The following is a 13023-nucleotide window of genomic DNA, read 5'->3' on the forward strand; positions in this document are numbered from 1 at the left end:
CACGAGCTGATAAAACAGCTAGAGCGGGCATCGGGATTGTCCCACAACCCTCCAAACGTTTTTTTCCCCTCTCCTCTGTGTGCTTTTCATGGCACCAGCCCTCTCCTAACTTCTGGGGGTGCAGTTTGCAGTGCAGCCCGTGTTTCTCAGCTGGAGCAGAGCAGCCCTGATTCATCGCTCGCAGCCGCCTCCCGGAGAGGGGTCACGCCTCAGCGAGCCTCATTACCAGCAGGTAATGAAATGCTGCAGCCCTGTCAGTGCTACAAGAAATAAACTTTCCTCGCTGCCAGCTACTGCACCAAACATCACCCCGGCTCTTGCAAGCAAAGGTTGCTGGGCTGGACCAGGAGGGAGGGGTGCTAGATGCGCAGATGCTGGGCAGGTGCTGAGCATCCAACGCCTACTGTTCAATAGCAACAGGTGACAAATGACCTGACTGCTAATTATAAGCTGCTTATCTTCTGCCAGAAATTGCTACCAGGTGTTCTGGGCTAGCTAAAAGGAGAGGCTGGGGGTGCTACCCTTCTCTGGAGAGCTGTGGGGCAAAGGCTGTTCCTGTTCCCCACCTGGGAGGTGCAGGGGAAACCCTGCTTGGGCCTGGGGCAGCAAAGCTGCTCCCTGCTGCAGGTAAGGTTAAAAGCTGCCTTTCTGCTCTTGTTAGAGATCTGCAGGCTGCAAAACCCATCCCTGCTTCCCATCCTCTGAGCAGTCAGGGCCCCACAACCTGGGCGAGGAAGGATTTTTTGGGGGTGAGCTCAGCCCTAGGGCTTTGGGGTACAGGCAGGCAGCCCCAGGCCCCCCAGCAGCAGGACAGCCCCAGGTGTCCTTGCTGGCAGGACCTTGGCTGGCAGAGGTGGTTCTGTTATCTCAGTAACGGGTGCATGGAGATTGTGCAAACACTGCCCCGAGCATGTGCGTGTTTAATTTTGTAAATAGAAAAAGCCAAAACTAAGGCTATTGGGCAGAAAAGTCAACTTTCTCTCTGGAGAAAGCAAACAGGTCTGCTACTTTCTATGGAGTTTATTCATTCATTTTATTTTCCCCTCGTCACAAGTAACTATTTTTATGGTGAGTGTAGATGTCAGCTTGTATTATTTATTTGTAACTTCAGATGCCTTTCTGCAAGAACAAAATAACTTAATTCTTCATTGTTCTGACTTAAAAAACTAATCTTTTCCTTCTCTTGATTCTGGAAGCCAGAATTTATTTGCTTTTAAAATTCCGTGCATGCGGATGGTTTTTTCAGAGTGTCTGTACTTGGTGACTGAGTACCCCCAATATTTACTGAATCACAGATGATGAGGTTGGAAAGGCCAACTTCATTTATTTAGCCTAAATCCCTGGGCAATACACATGATGGGCTGCTCTGCTGCCATTTAAATATTTATAGAGTTATTGGCTGCTTGACCCGTTTCGGTCTGTATGAAGTATATCCTACTTCCTAAATGATCATGGCTTCTTCCATGTGTTGCAATTTAGAGCTAAATCAAGTAAGTGTTAAATTCTGTGTTTTATCATGCTATTTTATTGCTGCATGCAAACTTCCAGTTCCAAACTTTTCTCACCATCTGATATGCCATTATTTTAACAAGTGGTGCCTTTTTTGAGTTTGAATCCATACTCTGCTTTCTTTGCCTTGCTTTATCAGCCTTATAGGGAAGCCTGTATGGGAAGATGAAAGCTGTAATAATCTGAATTTCTTAGCCTTAATTTTAATTTATTTTTTTAGTTTTTCTGTTTGGTTTTGTGTTGCTTCTTTGCATGTTCCTTCTGTCATGTTTTACCCTGGGCTCAGCAGAGGCAGAAATGTTGTGAGTGGGGAGCAGGAGGGGCTGTAGGGCTGGAGGTTGCTGTGGGTAGCCTGGCTTCATGTGTAGCTGCCCTTAATGCCATGAGCTGCAGCTGGGATGCTGTGCTGGGTTTGGGGCTTCCAAACCTGCTTCAGCCTCTGCTTGCCTTGGCCCCCTGCCTCTGTGTTTTCTGCAGTGTTGAGACCTAATGCCCAGTGAGTTGTTAGGTTATGCTTTCAGTAATCCACCAGGAAAAACTGTCCCTGGCTCTGAATGTTTGGGTTGTAAAGCCTTTGGTTCTGCTGGCCAGAAATTGGGCGGAAATACAGAAGCTTTTGGTGTGCTCATGGATTTTTGTTTCATTATGCAAAGGGTTGCAAAGTGTGCATCCTGGGTGATAGCTGCTGTGCTGGGCACAAATATTTCAGTGTGCATTGGCAGGGGCCTGCAGAGACTGGGCACCTGTGGGCATCGCTCTGCCATCTGTTTTCTAACCTGTTACCTGCCTGCCTTGTGATGATATGGGGATGTATGAGGTGGTGAAGTTGAGGCACTGATGCAGATATAATACTCCTGACAAATTAGTGGAGCTTCATTAATTTGGGGGGGTTAGGTTAGCTTACACTGAAGAGCTTGATCCCTGCTTCTCTGACTCTAGCCTGAAAATAAGAAGAAAATTGGTAAGTGCACAGACCTATGTTCATTACACAACCATTAACTAAAAATAACCACTTTGTAACCTTCCTAATTGGACCTTGTCTGCAAAGAAATGGTAACACATACCTGTAATAAAACTGCATCGCACTGGGCTGCCACTCAGCTATGGCATGACTAGAGGAAACAGTTATATTTTATCTCTTTTGCAGAAAATGTATGGTAGCCTGTGCCTAATGAATACTAATTCAACCTTTAAAGCTCATTTACCAAATACGTACAATTAAAGGACAATGAAAGGCATTACTTACAGAGCACATTCAAGCATTACTGAAATATCCCATTTGTTTATCACAATAATTGTAAAATAAAATACATCAATTGCAACATATTTATAAATTCAAGAGCTATTTGGGTCTGCATGCATTCTTCCTAATGTGTAATGAAGGTTATAAAAGGAACAAGCATCTTAATGTCAAATACAAGGAAAACTCCCAAACTGCATGAAATTTGAGAAATAAGGCATTGTGACTCAGTCGTTTATTCATGTTCTTTCCCACCAAAGTACACCAGTGATGATGCAAACAGGATGTGGGTGGATTTGTGGATATTTATGAGCAGGTGCTCTTCAGCTGGATTCAATTTCAAAATAATTGACACCTGGGGGCAGAGTCTGGTGGTGGTGGGCATGGGAGAGGCTTCTGCAAAGTCTCTTTGGATTTACACTGCCTTCAGGATCAAATTTATCTTCTAGCTTTTTTTAAAGGATTTGAGGAAAGGTGCTGGCTGTATTGCACATGTACCAGCATCACTCTGGCTTGCTTAGGGCATGTTACATGGAGAACAGCAACAGCCAGGCTCTGACAGTGTGTTTGAGACCTGCAGTCCATCCTTCCCTCAAGGCTTCATTGTGGGAAGCTGGAGGAGTTGCCACAATGCCATCCTGCCAGATGGGGTCATGGTGCCAGACATTCCTGCCTCCTGCTGTTTTCAGCTGGGGTGGAAAGGGATGGGACCAATACAGGAACAAGTGTCCTCAAGCCCAAGCCTTGCAGCAAGAGACTTCCAGAAAGAGAGGGAGAGCCTGCTGCTGCTTTTTATTGGTAGGCTGGACTAGTTTTGACACCTTAATCTACAAAAGGAAAAGATGTCATCATGTGGTGTGTATATATATTGCTTTAGACCAAGCAACAGCTGCAGCACAGAGCATCTAAGGAGTCTTGAGTACTTGCAGGGTTGTAAAGCAGGTGGCAGAGGTGGCTGTGTCCATGGGAGCTCATCCTGCTCCTGCAGAGTGGTGTGGGGACCACTGGACACTGAGGGTAAACATGAGCATCAAAAGACTAAATGCCATTACATCTAAAGCATGTAGCTGAAACCCTAAACCCCAGAAGACTGATTCCTTACTGCCTTCTTTAAAATTACACTATTTGTTTTCTGTTGAAAAACATCCAGAAGGCACTTGGATTTATTCTTGGTGTTTTGGGCTCAAATCCACAGCATCTGTCTCCCTACTAGTTTACATATTCTCCCCTAAAGCTTTGCTCCTGTACCAGGCCAGCCCCCAGCTGGGCTGGATATAAAGGTGATCATCTGCTAGCAAAGCAATTCATCTTTCCCATGCAAGGGGAAACAGGGAAAGCTAATTCCCATGCTTCTGGAAAAGTGTTCTTGGTGGCCATGTGGAGCTCTCCTGGCACAGCCCGCCCACCCATCCCTGTGTCTATTTTCCTGTGTTGCCCAGGGCTGCAGAGTGCTGCAGGCATCGTGCTGGCTGCCAAGATGGGCTGGCAGCTCCCGTTTCACCCGTGGTCCCTTCTTGCTTTCTGCCCCAGCCCCAGAGAGATATTGAGATGAAATCAGTTTTCCATTTCTATGGAAGTGATCCCTGTGCTTCACCACGGAAAGGTGCCACCTGCCTGCGTTGAGGATCAGCCTGTTGAAATATGTGCATCGCCCCGAAACCTCTGTGTGGCTGCGGTGATGGCATCCCTGTGTGGTTATGATGCTGTTAGACTTCGTGAAGCCCCATCAACAACAAGTTGGCTCTGGGTATGTAGAACTGAGAAGGAAATAAGAGGCATTATTATGAGCCCAGAAGAACAAAGGCACAACTTTTGCTGTGAGTACGCAGCCCTGATCTGTGCCCACTGGGGCAAAGGGCATGGAGTGGAATTAAATGCAGAGGAGGTCATTATAGCTCTCCTCATTAGTGCCTGCAAGGGCTCCCTGCATGCAGCTGGAGGTCTCCCACACCATGGTGTGGTGTGGCATGGCTTGGAGACAGAACATCGCCATGGCTTTTCACTTTGCTCTTGGTGGTTTTTTTTGCTTGTGTTTTTTGTTGTTTGTTTTTCCCCATTTAATCACTTGTTTTGCTTCAGTAAGCTTGGAGTTGAGAGCCTCCTTTGGAAAGGAAAGGCTGAAGTACTGCACGCAGGAGTGTTGGTGGGAAATGTTTTGGGGCAGGGTGTTTACAAAATCCAACTGAACTCATGAGTGGTTTCTTGTCCCCCAAACAGTATTTTTTAGCAAATGCATAACTTACTAGGGAAACTTTTTTAAAAAAAAAATCCAAATGTTCTATGAAATGTCTTTCATTATAATTGTAACAGCTAGCTAACGAAATATATTCTGCCCATAAATTTAATTATAATAATTAAAGATGGCCCCCAAAAGAGTTGAGGTAAGTTAAGGAGGGGGCCTGGACTTTCTTAGCTGGAGGAGAAGGAGAGCCAAGCCTCCTGCTCACATGGAAATGCCCCCATGGAGCTGCAGAGCTATTGGAATAGCAGCTGGGATGAGCCTGTGCAATGGGTTCCCCAAAAAGTGAGCCCCTGGTGGCACAGCATGGCCAGCCACCAGGCCACACCACGGTGCTGGAGCACCCTGCGCGTGTCCCCACTGCGGCACGGAGCGGGGTCATCCCCATGGAGATGCCGCCAGCGTTGTCCCGGGAAGGTATATGCCAGTTGTTAAGTGGCACTGACACTAATGACATAATTAGCTGTGTTAAAAGTCATGTCTGGTAGCATCTACTTTGTTTCCAGGGTGACTAAAGCACCATAAATAATGATGTCCAGCGGTGTTTCCATAGAGCTGCTGTCCCCAGCGGGAGCGGGGCGGACCTTTTTCGTGGTCAATGGGCAGAAGACGTAAATGTCAAAAGTTTCCACTCTGCCTCCCAAATCCGTGATGCTGAGATTGCCCAATCTTGCTCTGATAAACAGTGTGCTGGTAGTTCTTCATCTATGGAAACCCAACACAGAGGCTGTGGGGAGATGCCCGGGGCTGTGGAGGAGTAGGAGCAGCACACGCAGTGCAGGCCTGGCCGGGTGCCTTCGGTGGAGCCGGAGCTCGCAGCAGGGCTCTGTGACCAAGTTCAGCTCCGTAGAAACATGAATTTGGCCCTGGTTCCAGGCTGCAGTCCTTCTTCGCTGGCTTTCTGCAGATACACAGTGAAAGTGTGTCAAGAGCTTGTCACCAGCCTTTTCTCTCCTCAGGCTGGAGCCCGAACCTCAGCTCTTGCCTACTGCCCTGCCCAGAGCTGACTGGGAGGAGGGCGAGACTTTCTTGTGGAAATCACTGGTTTGTCCTAACAGGGAATGTCGTGGCTGTCACCTTCAGCCAAATGTGAGCAGGTGTCTGGTGGAGAGCAGCCCTTTTGGCAGCTCTTGCGGGGTGATGGATTTCGTGTGGCACACCTCAGGGCCACTTCAGGAAGGTCCCTGGTCTGTGGGGTCAGCAGCACAGGCCCCTGTTCACTGCCAGCAACATGGCTGTGGCTCCCAGCTCCTTGTACCTCTGTGATGTGCTCTCCCCTGGCCTAGTTTCCATTTTAAACTGCAGCTTTGTCTCAGGAGGCTGTGGATCAGCGGTTCTGATCCCTGATCGTCCTGTTGTGGTGGATGGCTGCATGTTAAACAAGCGTGGGTTTGGGAAGGAACCCGTCCACCAGCAAACAGTGCTCACACCCGCTAATTCTGCAATGTCTTGGAGAAGCTGTCATTTGCAATTTCAATTATTTTGGTTTTCTACTGAAGCAGAGGGCTCACTTTGGTTCAGCTGCTTCGCTGCATTCATTAGCGCGGTGTCATTGGTTTTCAGGCTGATGGAGCATTCGCCTCTCCATTCTCATTTAGTTGCACACCAAGCATGTTTGCACAAGGAGGAAAAAGCAAGGGACTGACAGCACCCTGCTGCAGAGGGATGGGATGGGACAGGCCCTGCCTGCGGGGCTGGCACAGGGCTGAGCTGCTGCTGGGGTCGTCAGTGCAGGCCCTAATGAACACCCTGAGGGAGGCTTCTAATGGGAGGATGGGGGGAAGGCAGGAGGAGCAGAACATGCATTTTTGAATGAAATGAAGTCTTGAAATCTTCTGTTCATGTTAAATCAGAAGCAAAAGCCCATGTGCATAGGGCTGAGCCAGATCCAGGCCTCATCGGTACAGAAGGGAGGATTTCTAATGACTTCTAGTGACTTAAAAACTGGCTTTTACAGCATCTAAGATGCAACTGTGACTGGAAAAAAAAAATCCAAGCCTGAATCTGTACTTTCCTCTTGTTTTCTTGAGTTGTCTTACATATTTTTGAGATCTACAACTTAATTGGAGAAAAGTGATCTGAAAGCACCATACTATAAATTCGTAGTCAAGCACTGCTGGCCCAAGCTCCACAAAATCCACGTGTGCCCAGCCTACAGCCCTGCGCCTCTGGCAGTGCTCACAACTCCCAAAGGCAGCCTGAGCTCTCCATGTGCCCGCAGGGAGCCCTTGGGCTGTGGGGGAGCGCCTGCACCCCCCTTTTTCATCTGGCAAATAGGTGCTTGTGCACAGCAGCTTTGCTCTTCCACTTTAGCTGGAGCCATTTGGCAGGAGAACTGCTGCTTTGGGGAGAGCCAATGCTGGGATACTTCGACAGATCCCGGGATGTGGCATTCCAGGGGATGTGCTTCTATTTTCCTGCTGCTGTTGCACGAAGCATAAGCACATCATGAAGGAAGTTAGCTGCACAATTATTAAATAAGGGCTGAATAACAAAATAATAAATTAAAAGCAGCCACCTGACTTGGGTATCGGTGGTTGCACAGCAGTAAGGAAGCAGTTAAATTCATCACATCCCTCCGGCCCAGCTGTGCCTGTCTGTGCTGGGTGCCCGCGTGGGTTTGGCAGAACACAGCACGAGCCCCAGGGCAGGCTCCCCCCCTTTGCTGCATGCACCCAGCTGCCAAAGTGACATTTCGTTTGTCAGCCTTACTCTATAAGACAAGCTGTTACCCTTTGGTTGTTTAACACAAACACGTATTGACTCATACACTGTTATGCAAATCCAAATCACCGTGAAAGCCAAAATACACAGGATATTTGCACTCTGCTCTTTATCAGTAATGGAAGAGATTGGCAAGTTTTTTAAATTTCCCAAACGTCGAATTGCCCTGTGTGTGATGTGGTTCCCTGTAGCGTTGTCACTGCACTACTGCTCGTTGTTTTAAGCCATGATGATATCCCAGCACAAACGGGAACCCAGGAGGGTGGGCAAAAGGGAAGAAGTGTGGGGAGCAAACCAAGTGAGATGCAACCAAAAAATATTTAAAAATTATTTTTAATTTAAAGATATTAAAAGCAAGTTTTAATAAAGGCAAATCACTTGGTTTTGAAAACCTGAAGAACAAAACCACTTCTAATTTCATAATGTTTCTGTTTTTATTACAATTTGCCGTAGCTCTGTTTTATAGTCCAATTTAATAAACTTATTCACTTAGGAGCCAAACTTTTACCTAAAACTTGCTGCTCCCACACATTTTCTGTGGCTTTTGTTCTGCGATCTCTTTTCCTGTGAAGACTCAAAAGTGATGGGAAGCTTTTCCCATTCCGGGTCGGATGGGCACGTTCTTGTACGCCCCGATGCTCTCGTGTGTGGTGTCAGCGAGAGCCACATCAAGCATGTTCAGGCTGCCGCGCTGGGTGGGAAAGCATCCGATGATCTTGTTTCCTATAATAAGAGTTGGGAAATTCATTGATTCATTGACATAATATGTTATTTAATGAAAGGGGTAATCGGTGGATAATTTAGAGGTTAGCACTACATGGACTCTGCTGCACGCTGTTGAATCCTGCAACAGCTCTTTTGACTGAAAATATGACTGTGTTGGGCCTGTAACTTGCAGTTTAATCGACTTCTAAAGAGGTGTAATGAGTTGCTGGAGAAAAGAGTTGCTGGTACTTTAATAGGAGAAGTTCACAGCTCTTTGTACCAACCTGATGGGGTTTATAAACTGTTCAAGGCAGGTAATGAATCCAGACCGTTACTGGAAGATTTCATTAGTTGGGAACTGCCAGGGATAAGCAGGCAATATAATAAAAAGAGATATACTTCAACATCAGTTTTTATCTTTTAGGCAAAACTACAAGCTGCAGCTTCAGCCTATGGTGTGGAAAATGTCCAGAGCTGGTACAACACCAGGGGAAGAAGTGATGGGCATCGATGGCAAGGGCGCTGCAGCAGCACCCAGCAGACCCAGCTGGCTTGGTGGGCTGTGGTGAGCCATGGAGACTCAAGGTGAGAATGTCTGCAGAGAAATCAAGCAGAGGATGGAGAAAATGGGCTCATAGTAGAGGGCAGTGTTTGCAAGGGACTGGGGCTGCATCTTGGTTGGGGTTCCTATTCTGTGCAGTTCTCACATATCCAGGATACTAGGAAGATACAGTAAAAAATTACATTTACGTGTATGCCTGTAAGCACACACTTGCCCATAAACATATATGCATGTGATCTGGATCCAGTTTTCTGGAGGATATATATTTTTTTATTTTTTAATACGTAGCTGAGTGAGCGGCCTCCGAGTGTATTTATTACGCTGTTGAATTGCTTTCCATGGTAACTAATTGTGATTTCAGAAGCACAGGTTCTGCAATGGCACAAGATGAAATGGAGCTGAATATGGAAGCAGCTGGTAAAAAGAAAATCACTTGCTTATGAAACAGTAGTTAATGATGGAGGCTGATGGGGAAAAAACATGGGGGGAGGCTGAGATTAGAAAATAAAACAGCCCTCCATTTCCTTCGTGTATTACTTTAGATTTTGAACTTTTCTGAGGAAGAGAAAATCCCCTATGTGGGCTGCCTTCCCATTTCCCCACTTACCTTTTTATTAAGAGGCAGACCATTAAAAATCTGGCTGCATAAAAGAAAACAAATGCTCAGGAAATGAAATTATGATTAAATGTCTATTTCTGGCTGAAAAATGGGAAGGCAGAGACATTACAAAAGTTTCTCCATTCCCCTATGAAAAAAGAGGGGACAGAGCATGTTTTGAACAATATAAAAAAGAAAAAGCTTTCCCAGACTTCCCAAGTACATTGCATTCCTGCAGCGATGTTTGATAGCAAAGGGGCTTTGGGGGCACAGCTCGATGCCTGCGAAGCCCCTCTGGGCATCCTCAGGCTGCCAGGGCACACGAATTCCAGCTGCTTCTGCTCCCCTTTTCCACCAAACAGCCGCACCTTTACTACACGTTAACCAAAGCAGCATCTTTTGTTACTGCCCAGTCCGTGCTCACGCTCGATGGCAATTCCAGAGCCTGGATAAATACATGTTCAGATTGATGTGAATGTGCATTCAGAGTAGGTAAATTGTATTCTTATGCATATGTAGAGTCAAATAATTTGTCAAGTTAAGTATTCATTTTATTTACCCAGCAGACAGTCATGGTTTTATTACATAAATATATAACTAGGCACTTAAAATGTGAATATTTGACAGAAGCCTGTTTGGCAAACTAGTGTAGAAGCATTGAAATGTATCATAGATGTTCACAAGCATCTGATCGTTCTGTAGCCTTAAATGTCTGACAGTGGGTCGGTGCTAAATTTGAGTTTGTGGTTTATTGACCCAACAAGCCATAACCGAATCTTTCACACTGCTGCAGTTATGATACTCCAGTTTGGCTGCTAGACATCCCCAGAAAGAAGTCTGCACGCTCGAACTGACGTCCAGCCAGAATAACAAATGCATTACAAGCAAACCATATATTAAACAAGAAAGTTATTTTAATGATTGCTCCCCAAATACCCAAAGGCACTAGTCAACACTGTGGACTAATGACCTACAAATCTGTGTGATTAGTACACATTTTTAGCATTACAATATTTTTTTCAACAGCTTCAGATGGCACATTAAGTGAAATACTTCCTTCATCTGTAACAGCTTTGTTCCTGAACACCCTTGCACTTCTTTAGTTTCACAGGCAAACTTATTGAACAAAACCTGATCTGTAAGAATCCTGGTCATTGCGACCTGTCTAACCTCTCTGTGCTGGCCTTTCTCCAGATACTTCTAAAAGTCATATTGAATAGACACCTGTGTAACTCCAGATTCGCACTGAAATCACTCCTCTAACGTCAGTCAAATTACACAGCTAGAAAACTGAAGGGACGCGGTGGTAAATCAGATCCGTTATTTTACAGGATCAGTGTAACACAACAGACAACGTAACATCTTGACTGAGGACGATTTTACATTTCTTTTATCCATTGCAAAAACCTTTGTAACGTGTGGAGTAAAAAGCTCACAAATTGCATTGTAAAGGAACTACCATAAAGTATATGCTTCCAATGGACCTTTTACAACATAACACAAAATTCAAATGACATTTTTTAGGTAAGCACTTTAAACTTTCACACTTATGTCCTGACAACATTAGAGTACTGTAAGCTGTAAACTGTAAGAAGTTTTATGTGATTAAATAAAATCAGCATTACAATTTCCAGGTATTGTAATTATTAAACAGATCATAACAAGATATAATTATAACATAAACGTGAAGCTCAGGATACTGGTACTGAGAAAACCCGATAAAATTCTTTGTAGATTTATATTTGCACATATTAAAATAGATAACAACTGGAGAAGAGGTTACAGTATTTCATCGTACATATTGATATCAGTGTTTTGCAAGCAGCAGTCTATACAACATCATCCTCATTTTATTATTATTTTACAGAATCAATTCTACTTTAAAAACCATCTCCCCGTCAAATACTGCTGCCAGGTCTCAAGACAACATATGGAAGGAAATATTTAAAAATATCAGATTTTGCTAATTGTGTATGTGTGGACATGTGAGATTTTATATATATAAATATATATAAAATCATAAACCCCACTGAACCTTCAAAATGGAACTACCTCTAGGTAAGAAATACAAGACCTTTTTAATACACGTAAAGGGTTTATTTATACCTGAGACATTTTTGCATATTGATGTCTTTGTACCTTTACCTGTAGGTACTCACAAAAGTCCTTTACTCTTTTCTGGGATCTCACACAAAACCCACCAGAGTTAGGTGGGTTCTCCCCTCTAACTCAGTGGAGTTTGGCTGAGCCCTTCCTTATCTAACCTGGATGTATAAACAGAGATGTAAGAGAGTGAAATATATATATTTAAATGAACAGTTGCTGTACAAGTGGACAGGCTGGTTTATATAAATCCAGAGCTAGTTCATCATTTTCACAATGTCTGGTTCAAAAAAGAATTATAGTCCTTCATGCAGGGTGATTCACATTTCTACTTCTTGGTTCAAACAAACAAAACCACAACAACTTCTTGAAGTATTTCTCCAGGTCACTGGATATACACGGTACGTTGCAAATGCCCCTTTGTGGACGTTTCCTGGTTCTGGAGATCAACCCATTTCTCCACCGAGTGAGCAAGGGAACCAGGAGTGGAGGAGTAATAAGTTGATGTAGCTACATTACATTAAGGTCACAGGTCAATGCTGATGGACTAAGGTATTCAAGCAAATTTAGGGAGCCCAGGAGCCCAATTTCTTCTGAAAATGAAGGCGTGTGGATGCCTAACTCCTGCAGATTCATCTAAAACTCCCAGCTGTGCACAATCCAGCTTGCAGCTCTTCAGCCCTGCCTGTCACTTGTGCTGAGTGTTGAAGCACAAGCGATAGCAGGGCCACAACCTAAGCAAGGCTCTTACAGAATTTCACAGTGCTATTTATTTTGGTAAATATAAACTAAAGGTAAAGGTACCTTCTGAATTATAAACGGCTCAACTGAAAAAAACAATAAAAAATCCACTGTGTTTCACTCCATTTTGCTTCTGACAGGGTCTCTCCTAGAACTGCTTACATGCAAGTATCATGCTATCATATAACACCGCGATTAGAATTGCTTATTTTAGTAAATATAGTTTAATCAATGGAAAAATACTAGTGAAAGTGAAATAAAATGTGCTTTTAGACGTGGAATTGGACACACCTGAGAAATCAGGAAAAATAATAGTAATGATGTCTTCATGAAGACATCACAAAATGAATCGGCTTCCAAGTAGATCAGTACACCCTCCTAATACTGCACAAGCATTTCTCACACGTTAATCTGCACTATGGTTTTTGCACTGTATTTTACAGAAAAGGCTTAACTTTAGGGATGACGGTCAACAAATTTGTCTTTAAACAGCTCTTTGTTGTACTGCGCAGGCATATAATGGGAAAAAGGAAAGCTACATCTCACTGCAAGTAGAACATCATAGACCTTAAGACATTTTAGAAATGTTTGATTTAAAATAG

At 44.4% G+C, this 13023-nt stretch overlaps 1 protein-coding gene and 1 long non-coding RNA gene across 2 annotated transcripts in view; one reads left to right on the forward strand and one right to left on the reverse strand.

The window, feature by feature from the left end:
- Nucleotides 1-13023, reverse strand: part of SH3BGRL (SH3 domain binding glutamate rich protein like) — a 223412-nt gene that overhangs the window by 134926 nt on the left and 75463 nt on the right. The gene's annotated exons all lie outside the window — the stretch shown is intronic.
- On the forward strand, nt 394-11246 carry LOC136791861 (uncharacterized). The gene is made up of 3 exons (XR_010834758.1): nt 394-627; nt 8842-9002; nt 10909-11246. It is a non-coding gene; the product is annotated as an uncharacterized lncRNA (long non-coding RNA).

This window comes from Anser cygnoides, chromosome 13 (genome assembly GCF_040182565.1).
Source record: "Anser cygnoides isolate HZ-2024a breed goose chromosome 13, Taihu_goose_T2T_genome, whole genome shotgun sequence".
Lineage (NCBI taxonomy): Eukaryota > Metazoa > Chordata > Aves > Anseriformes > Anatidae > Anser > Anser cygnoides.